Below are 17,585 nucleotides of genomic sequence, written 5' to 3'. Positions count from 1 at the left end.
TTGCACTTGGTCCCCAACTCCAAATCGTCTAAGTAAATTGTGGAACAACTGCGGGCCCAACACTGATCCTTGAGGGACCCCACTAGTTACAGGTTGCCAACCAGAGAAACACCCATTTATCTCCACTCTCTGCTTTCTGTTAGTTAACCAATCCTCTACCCATGCTACCACTTTACCCTCAATGCCATGCATCTTTAGTTTATGCAGCAACCTTTTGTGTGGCACCTTGTCAAAAGCTTTCTGGAAATCCCGATATACGACATCCATTGGCTCCCCGTTATCTACTGCACTGGTAACGGCCTCAAAAAATTCTACCAAATTAGTCAGACACGACCTACCCTTTGTGAACCCATGCTGCGTCTGCCCAATGGGACAATTTCCCTCCAGGTGCCCCACTATTTCCTCCTTAATGATAGATTCCAGCATTTTTCCTACAACCAAAGTTAAGCTTACCGGCCTATAATTACCCGCTTTCTGCCGACCTCCTTTTTGAAACAGTGGTGTCACGTTTGCTACTTTCCAATCCTCTGGGACCACCCCAGAGTCTAGTGAATTTTGATAAATTATCACTAGTGCGTTTACAATTTCCCTAGCCATCTCTTTTAACACTCTGGGATGCATCCCATCAGGGCCAGGAGACTTGTCTACCTTTAGCCCCATTAGCTTGCCCAATACTGCCTCCTTAGTGATTACAATCATCTCAAGGTCCTCACCTATCATATCCTTATTTCCATCAGTCACTGGCTTGTTATTTGTGTCCTCCACTGTGAAGACTGGCCCAAAAAACCTGTTCAGCTCCTCAGCCATTTCCCCGTCTCCTATTATTAAATCTCCCTTCACATCTTCCAAAGGACCAATATTTACCTTAGCCACTCTTTTTTGTCTTATAAATTTGTAGAAGCTTTTACTATCTGCTTTTACGTTCTGAGCCAGTTTACTTTCATAGTCTACCTTACTCTTCTTTATGACTTTTTTTAGTAGCTTTCTGTTGTCCCCTAAAGACTTCCCAGTCCTCTAGTCTCCCACTAATTTTTGCCACTTTGTATGTTTTTTCCTTCAATTTGATACTCTCCCTCACCTCCTTAGATATCCACGGTCGATTTTTCCCCTTTCTACCGTCTTTCTTTTTTGTCAGTATGAACCTTTTCTGAACACTGTGAAAGATCGCTGGGTAGGTTCTCCACTGTTCCTCAACTGCTTCACCATGAAGTCTTTGCTCCCAGTCTACCTTAGCTAGCTCTTCTCTCATCCCATTGTAATCACCTTTGTTTAAGCACAAAACACTAGTGTTTGATTTTACCTTGTCATTCTCCAACTGTATTTTAAATTCCACCATATTGTGGTCGCTCCTTCCAAGAGGATCCCGAACTATGAGATCATTAATCAATCCTGCCTCATTACACAGGACCAGATCTAGGACCGCTTGTTCCCTTGTAGGTTCCATTACATACTGTTCCAGGAAATTATCCCGGGCACATTCTATAAACTCCTCCTCAAGGCTGCCTTTACCAACCTGGTTAAACCAATCGATACGCAAATTAAAATCTCCCATGATAACCGCTGTACCATTTCTACATGCATCCGTTATTTCTTTGCTTATTGCCTGCCCTACCATCCTGTTACTATTTGGTGGCCTATAGACTACTCCTATCAGTGACCTTTTCGCCTTACTATTCCTGATTTCCACCCAAATTGATTCAACCTTGTCCTCCATAGCACCAATATCATCCCTTACTATTGCCCGGATGCCATCCTTAAACAACAAAGCTACACCACTGCCCTTACCATCCATTCTATCCTTTCGTATAGTCTGATACCCTTGGATATTTAACTCCCAGTCGTGACCATCTTTTAACCATGTTTCAGTAATGGCCACTAAATCATAGTCATTCACGATGATTTGCGCCATCAACTCATTTACCTTATTTCGTATACTACGAGCATTCAGGTAAAGTACGCTTATGCTGTTTTTTATGTCTTTGTTATGAATCCTAACACCTTGATCAGTAACTTTTCGCAATTTATTTTTCCTCTTACCCTTTCTCCTAATTTTCCTTGTCTTTGAACCCATATCTCTACATAATAACCTGTCACATAACCTGCTGCCTTGATCTCCATTAACCATTATACTGTCCATAGCTTTACACTTCCCTTCCCCCCAAACTTGCTAGTTTAAAGTCCTTGTGACCAACCTATTTATCCTATTTGCTAGAACACTGGTCCCAGAATGGTTCAGGTGAAGACCGTCCCAACGGTACAGGTCCCTCCTGCCCCAGTACTGATGCCAATGCCCCATGAAATGGAATCCCTCTTTCCCGCACCACTCCTTTAGCCACGTGTTAACTTCTCTAATTTTCTCAACCCTATGCCAATTGGCACGTGGCTCGGGTAGTAATCCAGAGATTATAACCCTGGAGGACCTGTTCTTTAATTTAATCCCTAGTGTTTGATAATCCCCAAACAGGTCCTCTTTCCTAGTCTTACCTATGTTGTTAGTCCCAACGTGGACCACAACAGCTGGATCCTCCCCCTCCCTCTCCAAAATCCTTTCAAGCCGATCAGAGATGTCCCTCATCCTGGCACCGGGCAGGCAACATACCATGCGGGACTCTTGATCTGGTTTACAAAGGATGCCATCAATCCCCCTAATTATAGAATCCCCTACAACTACCACTTGTCTTTTTGCTCCCCCTCTTGAATGGCTTCCTGTACCACGGTGCAGTTGTCAGTCAACGCATCCTCCCTACAGCCCTCTTCCTCATCCACACAGGGAGCAAGTACCTCATACCTGTTGGACAAGGTCAAGGGCTGAGGCTCCTCAACTCCTAAACTCAGGATCCCCCTACCTGCCTCCCTTGCAGTCACACCACTCTGTCCCTGACCACTGTCCGAATTAACAGAACTTATTCTACCGGGTGTGACTGCCTCCTGAAACAAAGTGTCCAGGTAATGTTCCCCCTCCCTGATGTGCCGCAGTGTGTGCAGCTCGGTCTCCAGCTCATCAATTCTGAGCCGAAGTTCCTCGAGCAGCCAACACTTGCTGCAGATGTAGTCACTGACGGTCTCAATGGGATCCACCAGTTCCATCATCATACAGCAACAGCACATCACCTGTCCAGCCATATTCAACTAGTTAATTAATTTAAATTTTTTAATTTTTAAAATTTTCTTTATAGAACCTCAAGGATAAACCCGAACACCAACAAAAACACAGCCACTCACCCGAACTCAGTCACTCACCTAAACTCAGATTCACTCTGTTCCAATCAGCACTTCGTGACTAAAGGCACTCCTGCCACACCATTTGTGCACTCACCTCTCCCAGCACTGTCCCAGCTCTCTCCTAATGCCCTTTTTAAATCTCCCGGCTCTCTCTGCTCCCGCGCTGTTTTTGCTGTCCCGGCTCTCTCTGCTCCCGCGCTGTTTTCGCTGTCCCGGCTCTCTCCTCCCGCGCTTTTTAAATCTCCCGGCTCTCTCCTCCGGCACGTTCTCCCTGTGTCTGCGTGGGTTTCACCCCCACAACCCAAAGATGTGCAGGTTAGGTGGATTGGCCACGCTAAATTGCCCTTTACTTGGGAAAAAAAAATTGGGTACTCTAACTTTATTTTTAAAAATAAACCCCATTTAAACAGTCTTGCATTCCGATCTTTAAACCTCTCTAGAAACTTTAAGGGATTATGGTCAATATAAATAATTGTCTCCAATGAATTATTAGAAACATAAATGTTAAAATGCTGCCAATACCAAACCCAATTTTCTTTTTCTATTGGATACGTCTTCTGATGTATATTCAATTTCCTTGAAAACTAACTAACAGGTCTTTCGATCCCTTCGTCATCCTCTTGTAGTAATGCAGCACCAATGGCCACATCACACATCAGTGACCACCTTAACATTGCTTGTCATAATTTGGTGTATTCAAAACTGATGCTGTGGTCAACACAGTTTTCAAATTATCAAATGTCTCCTGAAATTCTGGTGTCCACTGAAATTTCCTGTTCATTTTCAAAAGTTGTCAGTGGAGCAACCATACTGCTAAACTTTTCAGGAATTTCCTGTAGAAACTACTCATGCCCAGAAATCTAATTTCTTCAAATGTGAATGCCACCAGATCATCTATGTACACTGCACATTTCTTTAGTCCAGAAATGACTTTATTAGTTAATCTTTGGAATGTTTCATTTTTCATCCCAGTCAGCATGACTTTAAACTGGTGCAGACCATTCGGTGTGACAAAAGCCAAAACTTCCTTCTTCTTTCAGATAAAGTTACTTTCCAGTATCCTTTTAGTATTTTGGTCATGAAATTTGCTTGTTCTATCTTTTCAATACATTTGTCCAAACACGGAATAGGATATGATTCTGACTTTGTTACTGCATTGACTTTCCGATAATCTACACAGAATCGTTGCGTTCCACCTGGTTTTGGAACCATCGCAAATGCTGAGCTCCACTCACTGTAACTTACTTCCATATCATTCCTAAGCATGCTTTCAATCTCCTTTTGAACCCTCGTCAATTTGAATGAATTCAGTCTGTATGGATGTTGCTTAATTGGAACAGAACTACTTGCATCTACATCATGTATAATCACCCTGTACTTCCTAGGTTGTTCCCACATACAGCTCCATGAATTTGTAATAGCTCTTTCAGGTCCCTCTGATTCTCCTCTGGAAACTAACTCAATAATTTATAATAATCTATAATCTTTATTAGTGTCACAAGTAGGCTTACATTAACACTGCAATGAAGTTACTGTGAAAATCCCCTCGTCGGCACACTCTGGCGCCTATTCAGGTACGGAGAGGGAGAATTCAGAATGTCCAATTCACCTAACAAGCACGTCTTTCGGGACTTGTGGGAGGAAACCGGAGCACCTGGAGGAAATCCACGCAGACACGGAGAGAACACGAAGACTCCACACAGACAGTGACCTAAGTAGGAATTGAACCCAGGACCCTGGTGCTGCGAAGCAACAGTGCTAATTTCTTATCACTTCCTCATTGTCCAATCTAATTTGAGGAATGTCCAATTCAGAATCCTCTGGCTTTATCACTTCTCCCTGAGTTATAACTGTGGATACATCCTCCTGCTTTCCTTCTCGAACAAAATACCTTTTCAGCATATTAACATGTCATATCCTGTGAGTTTGCCTTCTATCTGGCATTCTTGTAAAACAATTCACCTCACTCAATTTCCTTTCAATTTGCTAAGGCCCAATAAATCTTGCTTTTAAGGGGTCACCTACCGTTGGGTGGTAGCATTAATACTTTCCACCAACAAAATTATGAATTTTTGATTTGATATCCACCTCTTTTTTCATCACATGTTATGCCTCCTAACCAACTCACCAGCCCTATCTAATCTCTCCATGAAGTTTGACACATAGTCCAAAACTGTAGTCTCGGAACTCTGACTCACCAATTTCTCCCTAATCAATTTAAGTGGTCCTCTTACCTCATGAATAAAAATCAATCGAACGAACTGAAATTAAATGAAATGAAAATGAAATGAAATGAATTTAGTTGATTCAAGGGTTCTTTCACTAGCAGGATCGGAGGAAGGGGGCACTTCCGGTATTTATGATCAGATTTTGTTGGAGGATTAAGTGTCTGCGGAGAGGATTAAGGCTAGGTGGCAGGAAGAGTTAGAGCCCATTTTTGATGATGAGGTGTGGAATGAGGCCCTGCTCAGGGGTGAATAAGTCCTCATGTTCCAGGCTTGGTTATCCAACTCAACTTGGTTAAAAGGGTGTACCTGACTAAGTCCAGAATGAATCGCTTCTTTGCAGGGGTGGAAGACAAGTGTGAACGCTGCTTAATAGGTCCAGCTAACCATGCACACAAGTTCTGTTCTTTCCCCAAGATTTGTGTGCATGTGTATTTATGTTTTATTCTGTTCTGTTATTTTGTATTACACAAAATGAAAAATTTGAATAAAATATTTTTTTAAATAAAAGGATTTAGGTGCATCGCTAATTGCAAATAGTACCAATGGAATTCCTTTATCCCAATCCTTGGGATAATACTGACTATGGACCCTCTACATGGTCTTTAGTGTTTGGTGCCACCTTTTCAATTCTCCTTGCGATTCTGGATGATAGGTGGTTGATTTACCCCAAAGCTATCGAGAACTTCCCTGAATAACTTTGACATAAAACTTGATCCCTGATCTAATTGGATTTCTCTTGGGAGTTCGTACCTGGTAAACAAAAAAGTTGACTAACTCCTCTACAATCCTCATAGATGGAATATTTCTTGATGGAATGGCCTCCAGAAATCTAGTGAACACATCCATTATTGTCAATAAATTCTGATTCCCAATTTTTGTCCTAAGAAGCAGACACGTGCAATCAGTTTGGACCCTAGTAAGCGGTTCCTCGAAAGCTGGAGTGAGTATTAAGGATGATGGTTTAATTACCACTTGAGGTCTTCCTATCACTTGACATGTGTGAAATGTATGACAAAAGTCAACCACATCCTTATCCAGTCCAGGCCAATCAAAATCTTTTTGTATTTTCGCCTGAGTTTTCGTTATTCTTAAATACTGCCCTATTGGAACCTCATGCATTACCTGCAATACCTCCTTTCTATAACCCACTGGTAATATAACTTGATCAACTTCTGCCCATTTCCCATCTGCCTGAATATATAAGTCTCTATTTTCTCATTAACACATTATTTTTAATGTGAAGCCACTCTGGCATACATTCATATTCTATTTCCTTATATGCTTTCTGATACAACTACTTTATCTCTGAATCTTTCTGCTGTAATTTAATCACCTTTCTTGAACTAAACATATCTGCTTCATCTGCTCTTGTTCTTTATCAACCATCTGGTCAAAGGTTGTTTCTGATAACTGAACCTGAGGGTCCCTATCTTTACTACTTGGTTTCTACTCCTCCGGTCTTAATCTTGGCTTCCAAACAATCTGGAAACACACCATGAAAATCGTGAAACAGGCACCGAAGGAAAATCCCGTTGAGGGGGAGAAAGGGGGTATGGAATGTATCCAACATCGCCATAGTTTGCTGACAGTTGTGCCGCTGACCAGGGACTTCTGCCAGGGCCGGAGGGAGTAGCTGGGGGGTGCCATGGGTCATATGGGTGCCCCCCAGGCCACCGCCCCTCAGGTGCCCTCTGGCCCCAGCTGACCCATCAGCCATATTGGCACGCTCCTGTGCAACCAGTGCCATCTTGTTGGCTGGGATGGGTGTGTGGGGAGTGAATTGTGTTTATGTGGCTGCAGCTTGTCAGCCTCCTGAGTGTCAATTGCAAATCAGGCACCATTTCTCATTGGAATCGATTGTGCTCTATGTGGTGCCAGTGCTAGCCCCTCAATGGTGGTTGAATCTGTCCAGGTGATAGTTTTGCTGTCATGGAAATCCACGAATCCTGCCCCAGCATCAACAATTAGTCTCAGGAATGGAGAATACAGCCATCTGTATTCCCACTACTTTTCTTAAGATATCAACACGAAGACATTGTGTGTCCAACTTTATTACAATGAAAACATCTGAGTTTTCTTATATATCTCACATAAGTTTCCATTTTTACCTGAGGCAAAATCTCTTTAATGTCCCAAATTATACCTCATTTGCCTTGACCAGTGTGGATTTTTTATTCCCACAGTTTCTATCCTTCACAGTCTGAAAATGTTGTCAAAAACAAACCTTGATTTATGAACTAATTCAAAATCATCTGCCATTTATGCTGTCAGTCTAGCAGTTTCAACACTTTGCTCTTCCACATGAGTTCTTACTACTGAGGGAAGTGAATCTTCAAATTGCTCCAGAATAATCATTTCCCTAAGAGCTTCATACATCAGGCCTATTTTTAATGCTCTTATCCACTTATCAAAATTACTTTGTTTGATTCTGTCAAATTGTATCTTCGTCTGACCTTGATCTTTCCTTATCTTCTAAATTTCTGCCTGTAGGCTTCCGGCACTAGTTCATATGCCCTGAAAATGGTTTTTCTCACCTCATCATAATCCTTAGATTAGATTAATCAGATTAATTATATTAACCTTAGATTATGCACAATCTCTCCTTCAACATCAGCAAAACTAAGGAGCTGGACATTGACTTCAGGAAATGAAGTATCATACACCCTATCTGCATCGATGGTGCCGAGGTGGAGATGGTTTACAGCTTCAAATTCCTAGGTGTGCACATTATCAACAATCAATCCTGGTACACCCACGTCGACCAAGAAAGCACAACAGCGCCTATACTTCCTCAGGAAACTAAGGAAATTCAGCATAGACTTACCAATTTTTAAAGATACACCATAGAAAGCATCCTATCTGGCTGCATCAGAGCCTGGTATGGCAACTGCTCGGCCCAAGACCGTAAGAAACTATAGAGAGTCGTGAACACAGCCCAGTCCATCACGCGAACCTGCCTCCCATCCATTAACTCTGAGTACACCTCCTGCTGCCTTGGCAAAGTGGGCAGCATAATCAAAGACCCCTCCCAACCAGGGTATTCTCTCTTTAGCAGGAGAGACAAAGTCCGAGAACATGCACTAATAGATTCAAAAACAGCTTCTTCCCCGCTGTCACCAGACTCTTATGCACTAACTGATCTCTCCACGCATCTTCCCTTCTAAGTGGCACTATTCTCCATATGCTTCACCCGATGTCTATGTCGATGTATTTACATGTGTATTTATTGTATGTCCTATGTTTTTCATGTATGGAACGATCTGTCTGGACTGTACGCAGAACAACACTTTTCACTGTACTTCGGTACACGTGATAATAAATCCAAATTCAAAATCCAAAGATTCTTCCTTTGACAATGTGCAAACACTTCACTAGCTCAACCTTCTAATTTTTTTATTTTTTAAAAAATATTTTATTGAAAGTTTTTGGTCAACCAACGCAGTACATTGTGCATCCTTTACACAATATTATAACAACACAAATAACAATGACCTATTTTATAAACAGAAAATGAATAAATAATAAATAACAAAAATGAAAACTAACCCTAATTGGCAACTGCCTTATCACAAGTAACACTCTCCAAAAATATAATTTAACCGTCCAATATATAATTATCTGTAGCAACGACCTATACATATTATACAGTATATATTAACAACCCTGAGAGGCCTTCTGGTTCCTCCTCCCCCCTCCCCCCCTCCCTCCCCCCCTCCCCCCCCCCACCCACCCCCCCCCCTCCCCCCCCCCCGCTCTCCCCCCCCCCCCCCCACCCCCGATCCTGGGCTGCTGCTGCTGCCTTCTTTTTTCCATTCCATCTATCTTTCTGCAAGGTATTCGACGAACGGTTGCCACCGCCTGGTGAACCCTTGAGCCGACCCCCTTAGAACGAACTTAATCCGCTCTAGCTTTATAAACCCTGCCATGTCATTTATCCAGGTCTCCACCCCCGGGGGCTTGGCTTCTTTCCACATTAGCAATATCCTGCGCCGGGCTACTAGGGACGCAAAGGCCAAAACATCGGCCTCTCTCGCCTCCTGCACTCCCGGCTCTTGTGCAACCCCAAATATAGCCAACCCCCAGCTTGGTTCGACCCGGACCCCCACTACTTTTGAAAGCACCTTTGTCACCCCCATCCAAAACCCCTGTAGTGCCGGGCATGACCAAAGCATTTGGGTATGTTTCGCTGGGCTTCTCGAGCACCTCGCACACCTATCCTCCACCCCAAAAAATTTACTGAGCCGTGCTCCAGTCATGTGCCCCCTGTGTAATACCTTAAACTGAATCAGGCTTAGCCTGGCACACGAGGACGACGGGTTTACCCTGCTTAGGGCATCTGCCCACAGCCCCTCCTCGATCTCCCCCCCCAGCTCTTCTTCCCATTCCCCTTTTAGTTCATCTACCATAGTCTCCCCTTCGTCCCTCATTTCCCTATATATATATGACACCTTACCATCCCCCACCCATGCCTTTGAGATCACTCTGTCCTGCACCTCTTGTGTCGGGAGCTGCGGGAATTCCCTCACCTGTTGCCTCGCAAAAGCCCTCAGTTGCATATACCTGAATGCATTCCCTTGGGGCAACCCATATTTCTCGGTCAGCGCTCCCAGACTCGCGAACTTCCCATCCACAAACAGATCTTTCAGTTGCGTTATTCCTGCTCTTTGCCACATTCCATATCCCCCATCCATTCCCCCCGGGGCAAACCTATGGTTGTTTCTTATCGGGGACCCCCCCAAGGCTCCAGTCTTTCCCCTATGCCGTCTCCACTGTCCCCAAATCTTCAGTGTAGCCACCACCACCGGGCTTGTGGTATAGTTCCTCGGTGAAAACGGCAATGGGGCTGTCACCATAGCCTGTAGGCTAGTCCCCCTACAGGACGCCCTCTCTAATCTCTTCCACGCCACTCCCTCCTCCTCTCCCATCCACTTACTCACCATTGAAATATTAGCAGCCCAATAATACTCACTTAGGCTCGGTAGTGCCAGCCCCCCCCCTATCCCTGCTACGCTGTAAGAATCCCTTCCTCACTCTCGGGGTCTTCCCGGCCCACACAAAACCCATGATGCTCTTTTCAATCCTTTTTAAAAAAGCCTTCGTGATCACCACCGGGAGGCACTGAAACACAAAGAGGAATCTCGGGAGGACCACCATCTTAACCGCCTGCTCCCTCCCTGCCAGTGACAGGGATACCATATCTCATCTCTTGAAATCCTCCTCCATCTGTTCCACCAACCGCGTTAAATTTAACCTATGCAATGTGCCCCAATTCTTAGCTATCTGGATCCCCAGGTAACGAAAGTCCCTTGTTACCTTCCTCAATGGTAGGTCCTCTATTTCTCTACTCTGCTCCCCTGGATGCACCACAAACAACTCACTTTTCCCCATGTTCAATTTATACCCTGAAAAATCCCCAAACTCCCCAAGTATCCGCATTATTTCTGGCATCCCCTCCGCCGGGTCTGCCACATATAGTAACAAATCGTCCGCATACAAAGATACCCGGTGTTCTTCTCCTCCTCTAAGTACTCCCCTCCACTTTTTGGAACCCCTCAACGCTATCGCCAGGGGCTCAATCGCCAGTGCAAACAATAATGGGGACAGAGGGCATCCCTGCCTTGTCCCTCTATGGAGCCGAAAATATGCAGATCCCCGTCCGTTCGTGACCACGCTCGCCATCGGGGCCCTATACAACAGCTGCACCCATCTAACATACCCCTCTCCAAAACCAAATCTCCTCAGCACCTCCCACAAATAATCCCACTCCACTCTATCAAATGCTTTCTCGGCATCCATCGCCACTACTATCTCCGTTTCCCCCTCTGGTGGGGGCATCATCATTACCCCTAACACCCTCCGTATATTCGTGTTCAGCTGTCTCCCCTTCACAAACCCAGTTTGGTCCTCGTGGACCACCCCCGGGACACATTCCTCTATTCTCATTGCCATTACCTTGGCCAGGATCTTGGCATCTACATTTAGGAGGGAAATAGGTCTATAGGACCCGCATTGTAGCGGGTCCTTTTCCTTCTTTGAGAGAAGCGATATCGTTGCTTCAGACATAGTCGGGGGCAGTTGTCCCCTTTCCTTTGCCTCATTAAAGGTCCTCGTCAATACCGGAGCGAGCAAGTCCACATATTTTCTATAGAATTTGACTGGGAATCCATCCGGTCCTGGGGCCTTTCCCGCCTGCATGCTCCTAATTCCTTTCACCACTTCTTCTACCTCGATCTGTGCTCCCAGTCCCACCCTTTCCTGCTCTTCCACCTTGGGAAATTCCAGCCGATCTAAAAAGCCCATCATTCTCTCCCTCCCATCCGGGGGTTGAGCTTCATATACTTTTTTATAAAATGTCTTGAACACTCCATTCACTCTCTCCGCTCCCCGCTCCATCTCTCTTTCCTCATCCCTCACTCCCCCTATTTCCCTCGCTGCTCCCCTTTTCCTCAATTGGTGTGCCAGCAACCTGCTCGCCTTCTCCCCATATTCGTACTGTACACCCTGTGCCTTCCTCCATTGTGCCTCTGCAGTGCCCGTAGTCAGCAAGTCAAATTCTACATGTAGCCTTTGCCTTTCCATGTACAGTCCCTCCTCCGGTGCTTCCGCATATTGTCTGTCCACCCTCAAAAGTTCTTGCAGCAACCGCTCCCGTTCCTTACTCTCCTGCTTCCCTTTATGTGCCCTTATTGATATCAGCTCCCCTCTAACCACCGCCTTCAGCGCCTCCCAGACCACTCCCACCTGGACCTCCCCATTATCATTGAGTACCCCCCTGTTTTTCGCATCTAGCCCCGAATGGAACACCTGCCCCACCCATCCTTTGCGTAGCCTAACCTGGTCTATCAGTTTCAGGTGCGTTTCCTGTAACATAACCACATCTGCCTTAAATTTCTTAAGGTGTGCGAGTACCCGTGCCCTCTTTATCGGCCCGTTCAGCCCTCTCACGTTCCACGTGATCAGCCGGGTTGGGGGGCTTCCTACCCCCCCCCTTGTCGATTAGCCATCCCCTTTTTCCAGCTCCTCACCCGGTTCCCACGCAGCTGTATCTCCCCCAGGCGGTGCCCCCCCGCCCATCCCCTCCCATACCAGCTCCCCCCTCTCCCCAGCAGCAGTAACCCAGTAATTCCCCCCTCCCCCCCGCTAGATCCCCCGCTAGCATAATTACTCCCCCCATGTTGCTCCCAGAAGTCAGCAAACTCTGGCCGACCTCGGCTTCCCCCCGTGACCTCGGCTCGCACCGTGCGACGCCCCCCTCCTTCCTGCTTCTCTATTCCCGCCATGATTATCATAGCGCGGGAACCAAGCCCGCGCTTCTCCCTTGGCCCCGCCCCCAATGGCCAACGCCCCATCTCCTCCACCTCCCCTCCTCCCTCCATCACCACCTGTGGAAGAGAGAAAAGTTACCACATCGCAGGATTAGTACATAAAACTCCTCTTTCCCCCCTTTTTAACCCCCCTCTTCGCCCCCCACATTCGCCCCACCACTTTGTTCAAACGTTCTTTTTAATAACCCGCTCATTCCAGTTTTTCTTCCACAATAAAAGTCCACGCTTCATCCGCCGTCTCAAAGTAGTGGTGCCTCCCTCGATATGTGACCCACAGTCTTGCCGGTTGCAGCATTCCAAATTTTATCTTCTTTTTATGAAGCACCGCCTTGGCCCGATTAAAGCTCGCCCTCCTTCTCGCCACCTCCGCACTCCAGTCTTGATAAACGCGGATCACCGTGTTCTCCCATTTACTGCTCCGAGTTTTCTTTGCCCATCTAAGGACCATTTCTCTATCCTTAAAACAGAGGAATCTCACCACTATGGCTCTGGGAATTTCTCCTGCTCTCAGTCCTCGCGCCATCACTCGGTATGCTCCCTCCACCTCCAACGGACCCGCCGGGGCCTCCGCTCCCATTAACGAGTGCAGCATCGTGCTCACATATGCCCCGACGTCCGCTCCCTCCGCACCTTCAGGAAGACCAAGAATCCTCAGGTTGTTCCTCCTTGCGTTGTTCTCCAGTGCCTCCAACCTTTCCACACATCGTTTCTGATGTGCCTCATGCATCTCCGTCTTCACCACCAGGCCCTGTATGTCGTCCTCATTCTCGGCTGCCTTTGCCTTCACGACCCGAAGCTCCCGCTCCTGGGTCTTTTGTTCCTCCTTTAGCCCTTCGATCGCCTGTAGTATCGGGGCCAACAGCTCTTTCTTCATTTCCTTTTTGAGCTCTTCCACACAGCATTTCAAGAACTCTTGTTGTTCAGGGCCCCATGTTAAACTGCCACCTTCCGACGCCACCTTGGTTTTTGCTTGCCTTCCTTGCCGCTGTTCTAAAGGATCCACTGCAATCCGGCCACTTTCTCCTCCTTTTTTCATCCGTATCCAGGGGGGATTCCCTTCTGGTTTACCGCACAGTGTTTTTAGCCGTCAAAATTGCCGTTGGGGCTCCTATCAAGAGCCCAAAAGTCCGTTTCACCGGGAGCTGCCGAAACGTGCAACTCAGCTGGTCATCGCCGCACCCGGAAGTCCAACCTTCTAATTTTAATGAACCAACAATACCCATGTGGTTTTTGGCCAATTCAATTGTTTAGTTACTTTCCCAAAATAGATGCAAAATGCTTCTGCATCCTTCTCCTCAAACCATGGCAGTGCTTGAACATATTTAAATATATCCTGACTAGAATTTGGACTGCGAAGGGTTACTCCTCCCTCTTGAATTTTCTCAACTTCTGCCTCTAAGTTCAACCTTAGTTGATATTCTCTCTCTCACTCCGTTTCCCTTTCTTTCCTTGTTTATCTTTCCACTTCCACAACACGTTTCCTTATTTAAATTTCCCTTTGAAAAGCTCTTTCTGTTTCTTTTTGTGGCATTTCATATTGTTTCATTTGTAATTTTATTTTTAGCTAATTCCACTGACTCTTGCCATGTTTAAATGCTGAGCGGTCTTAATTATCTCTAGCTTCCTCGCCGCAGCTGATAAATTCAACAGCAACTTGTCCGCCAATTCCAAAAGTTTTGTTTTAACCACCCTTGTAAACCACACCGAGCTATTTCAACACCCAGGAAATTCAGCCTCTGAAAGAGCCATTTTACAAGTCGCCCCCATCAAACTGACAGAGCATCAGCACCTGAAAGTTGATTTGTTATGTTGTAGGTGTAACATAAGCGGCTTCCTTGTGGTGCACTTGACAAAGGAAGGTTCAGACGTGGAGATAACTTTAACACGTTTATTGAACTATTTACACATCTATTACTCGGGTTCGACACTACTGCTAATCCTCCTATAGCTACCCAGACTGACTAACCAGCTGCTGCAATCCACGTGGTGGGTGTAATATTGAATCAACCCTGTGTCTCTACTCACTGACTGTCTCCACTGGAAAGAGGCAGATCATGTGTGTGGTGTCCTTTATATATGGGTTGATGTAATGCCCCCCCTGTGGTCGTGTCACCTCCTTGTGTATCGTGAATGTCTATTGGTCATGTCCTATCTACTTGATCTATTGGTTGAGTGAGTGTGTGATGTTTCTGGTGCTCCCTCTAGCGTCTAGCTAGCCTACATACATTTACATTGATGCACATCACCACAAAAGTAACAGCTCCTCACACTGCTGCCTTTAAATGGTCAGTCATCCCAAATGGAGGATATGAGGGAACATGGACAGGACATGGGGGAAATGAGATTGCATGAAGGAACATGTGGGGTAGGAGGAAGCATTGGAACATCTTTTAAGGTTTTTAACTCCTCAATTTGCAAACTCCCACCTCCCCTATTTCTCACACACACACACACACACATATACCACACATACCTCACTTTCACTCTCCTGACACAGGTTTGCTCTGAATCGGTAGATGGAAATTTAGCCCTCACAAAGTGGCTGGGAACTTGGTGAGGCCGAGTCTGAATGTATTTCCTTCTGCTGTCTGAAGCGAGGCTGCTCCTTCACTCGACCATTGTGCAGTTGCATTTGATTTCTAGTTAAATAATGCCCATGCACTCTGCTGCCCTTCAGAATATTTCCAAACATGTGTCATAAGAACATAAGAACTAGGAGCAGGAGTAGGCCATCTGGCCCCTCGAGCCTGCTCCGCCATTCAATGAGATCATGGCTGATCTTTTGTGGACTCAGCTCCACTTTCCGGCCCGAACACCATAACCCTTAATCCCTTTATTCTTCAAAAAACTATCTAAAAACTAGTGAAGACACCCTCGAATAATGATGATGGCAATGTATAGTATCAGTGATACAATCTTATAACTCCAAACCTGCAGAAACTTTGCAAATTGCCCTCTTTGTTCTATGTTGATGCAAAACAAGCATTTAGAAAATTTCAGTCATTCATTGAAGTAACTGCAGTTTGTAATAATTTGTCCCCCTCCACATTGTTTTTCTTCATTCTTTAGATCCTCTCTGCCACCCACTTGTTCCAGTCTAAAGATTGGTTCCACTGTTACCTTTGAGGTGCCTACCCATGTAAGAGGAGCCCAGGTTTTTTTTTGATACCTATTTTCTCCACACCATGCACAAGAACTTGACAAGTATGATCCTTCATCCAACCACTCCAAGGCACACTGCAAAGCAACCATAAAATACGAGGTAACAAGGTCAGAAAAGCAAATAATATAGGAATATAAGTTTTATAGCTTTGACCACAGTACACAACAAAAGTACAGGGTATTGGTGGATCGCTCACTGAAACTGACAGTGCAATGTCCTGGTGGATTAAGAAAGCTAACCAGGTCTTTGGATCAATGATTAGAGGGGTCAAGTACAAATATCTGGAAGCAATAATGAGTTGATTACAAGGCTTTGGAATGGAGACATCCTGGTGTATTATGTGAAATTCTTGTCACCAGTGAGGGTATTTAGAAAATGGAGGCAGTGAAGAAAACGACAAGCACCTGGTATCTAATGTAAAGCACTTAGTTATAGGGCAGCACAGTAGCACAATGGTTAGCACTGTTGCTTCACAGCACCAGGGATCCAGGTTCGAGTCCCGGCTTGGGTCACTGTCTGCGGAATCTGCACGTTCTCCCCGTGTCTACGTGGCTTTCCTCCGGGCGCTCTGGTTTCCTCCCACAAGTCCCAAAAGACGTGCTTGTTAGGTAATTTGGACATTATGAATTCTCCTTCGGTGTACCTGAACGGGCGCTGGAGTGTGGCGGCTAGGGGACTTTCACAGTAACTTCATTGCAGTGTTAATGTAAGCCAACTTGTGACACTAATAACGATTATTATAAGGAGCAACCAAAGAGCTCGGGATTATTCACTCTAAACAAGAGAAGACTGATGCTTTTCCATCTGATGCACACCATTCAACATCCTTAAGCTAATAAATCACTTGGACCTCGTTAATTTGTTTCAGATCGACACAAATCAGGGACATTAGCAGAAGATAAGAGGAGTGAGGTTGCACAAAGCAGGTGGTTAGTCCAGGAAAGATATTTTAGAGACATTTAAGCGCATTCGTTATTATGTCTGTCAGATGAGCTGTAGAGTTTTCTTCAGTATTATCAGAAGAAAATTGGAGCAAAAGAAGGCAATTCAGCCCATCGAGCTTGCTCGGCCATTAAATGTGATCATGACTGCTCATCCACTTTAATGTCTTTTTCCCACACTATCTCCATACCCTTTTATGGGAAACCTATCTATCTCTGTGTTAAACTTATTCAGTGATTGAGCTTCCGCAGCCCTCTGGGGTAGAGAATTCCAAAGAATTACAACCTTCTGAGTAACAAATATTCTTTCCACCTCAGTCCTAGGTGGCTTCCCCCTTATTTTGAAATTGTGCTCCTGGTTCTGGACTCCCCAACCAAGGGAAACATCTTACCTGTGTCCACCCCATCTATTCCTTTCAGTAGTTTGTAGGTTTAAATCGGATCAGCTCTCAGTCTTCAAATTTCTAGAGAATACAGGCCCAGTTTGCCCAATCTCTCTTCACAGGACAATCCTGTCACCCTGAGAACAAGTCTGATGAACCTTCGTTGCACTCCATCAATGGCAATAATTTCCTTTCTCGGGTAAGGGGACCGGAACTGAGTACAGTAGTTCAGGCGCAGTCTAACCAAGGTTCCATATAATTAAATCAAGATTTTGTTACTCCTGTACTCAAATCTTCTTGCAATAAAGGCTAACAATTCCATT

Source organism: Scyliorhinus torazame, chromosome 17, assembly GCF_047496885.1.
Source record: "Scyliorhinus torazame isolate Kashiwa2021f chromosome 17, sScyTor2.1, whole genome shotgun sequence".
NCBI classification, from domain to species: Eukaryota; Metazoa; Chordata; class Chondrichthyes; order Carcharhiniformes; family Scyliorhinidae; genus Scyliorhinus; species Scyliorhinus torazame.
Note: the sequence above shows the minus strand (reverse complement) of the source record.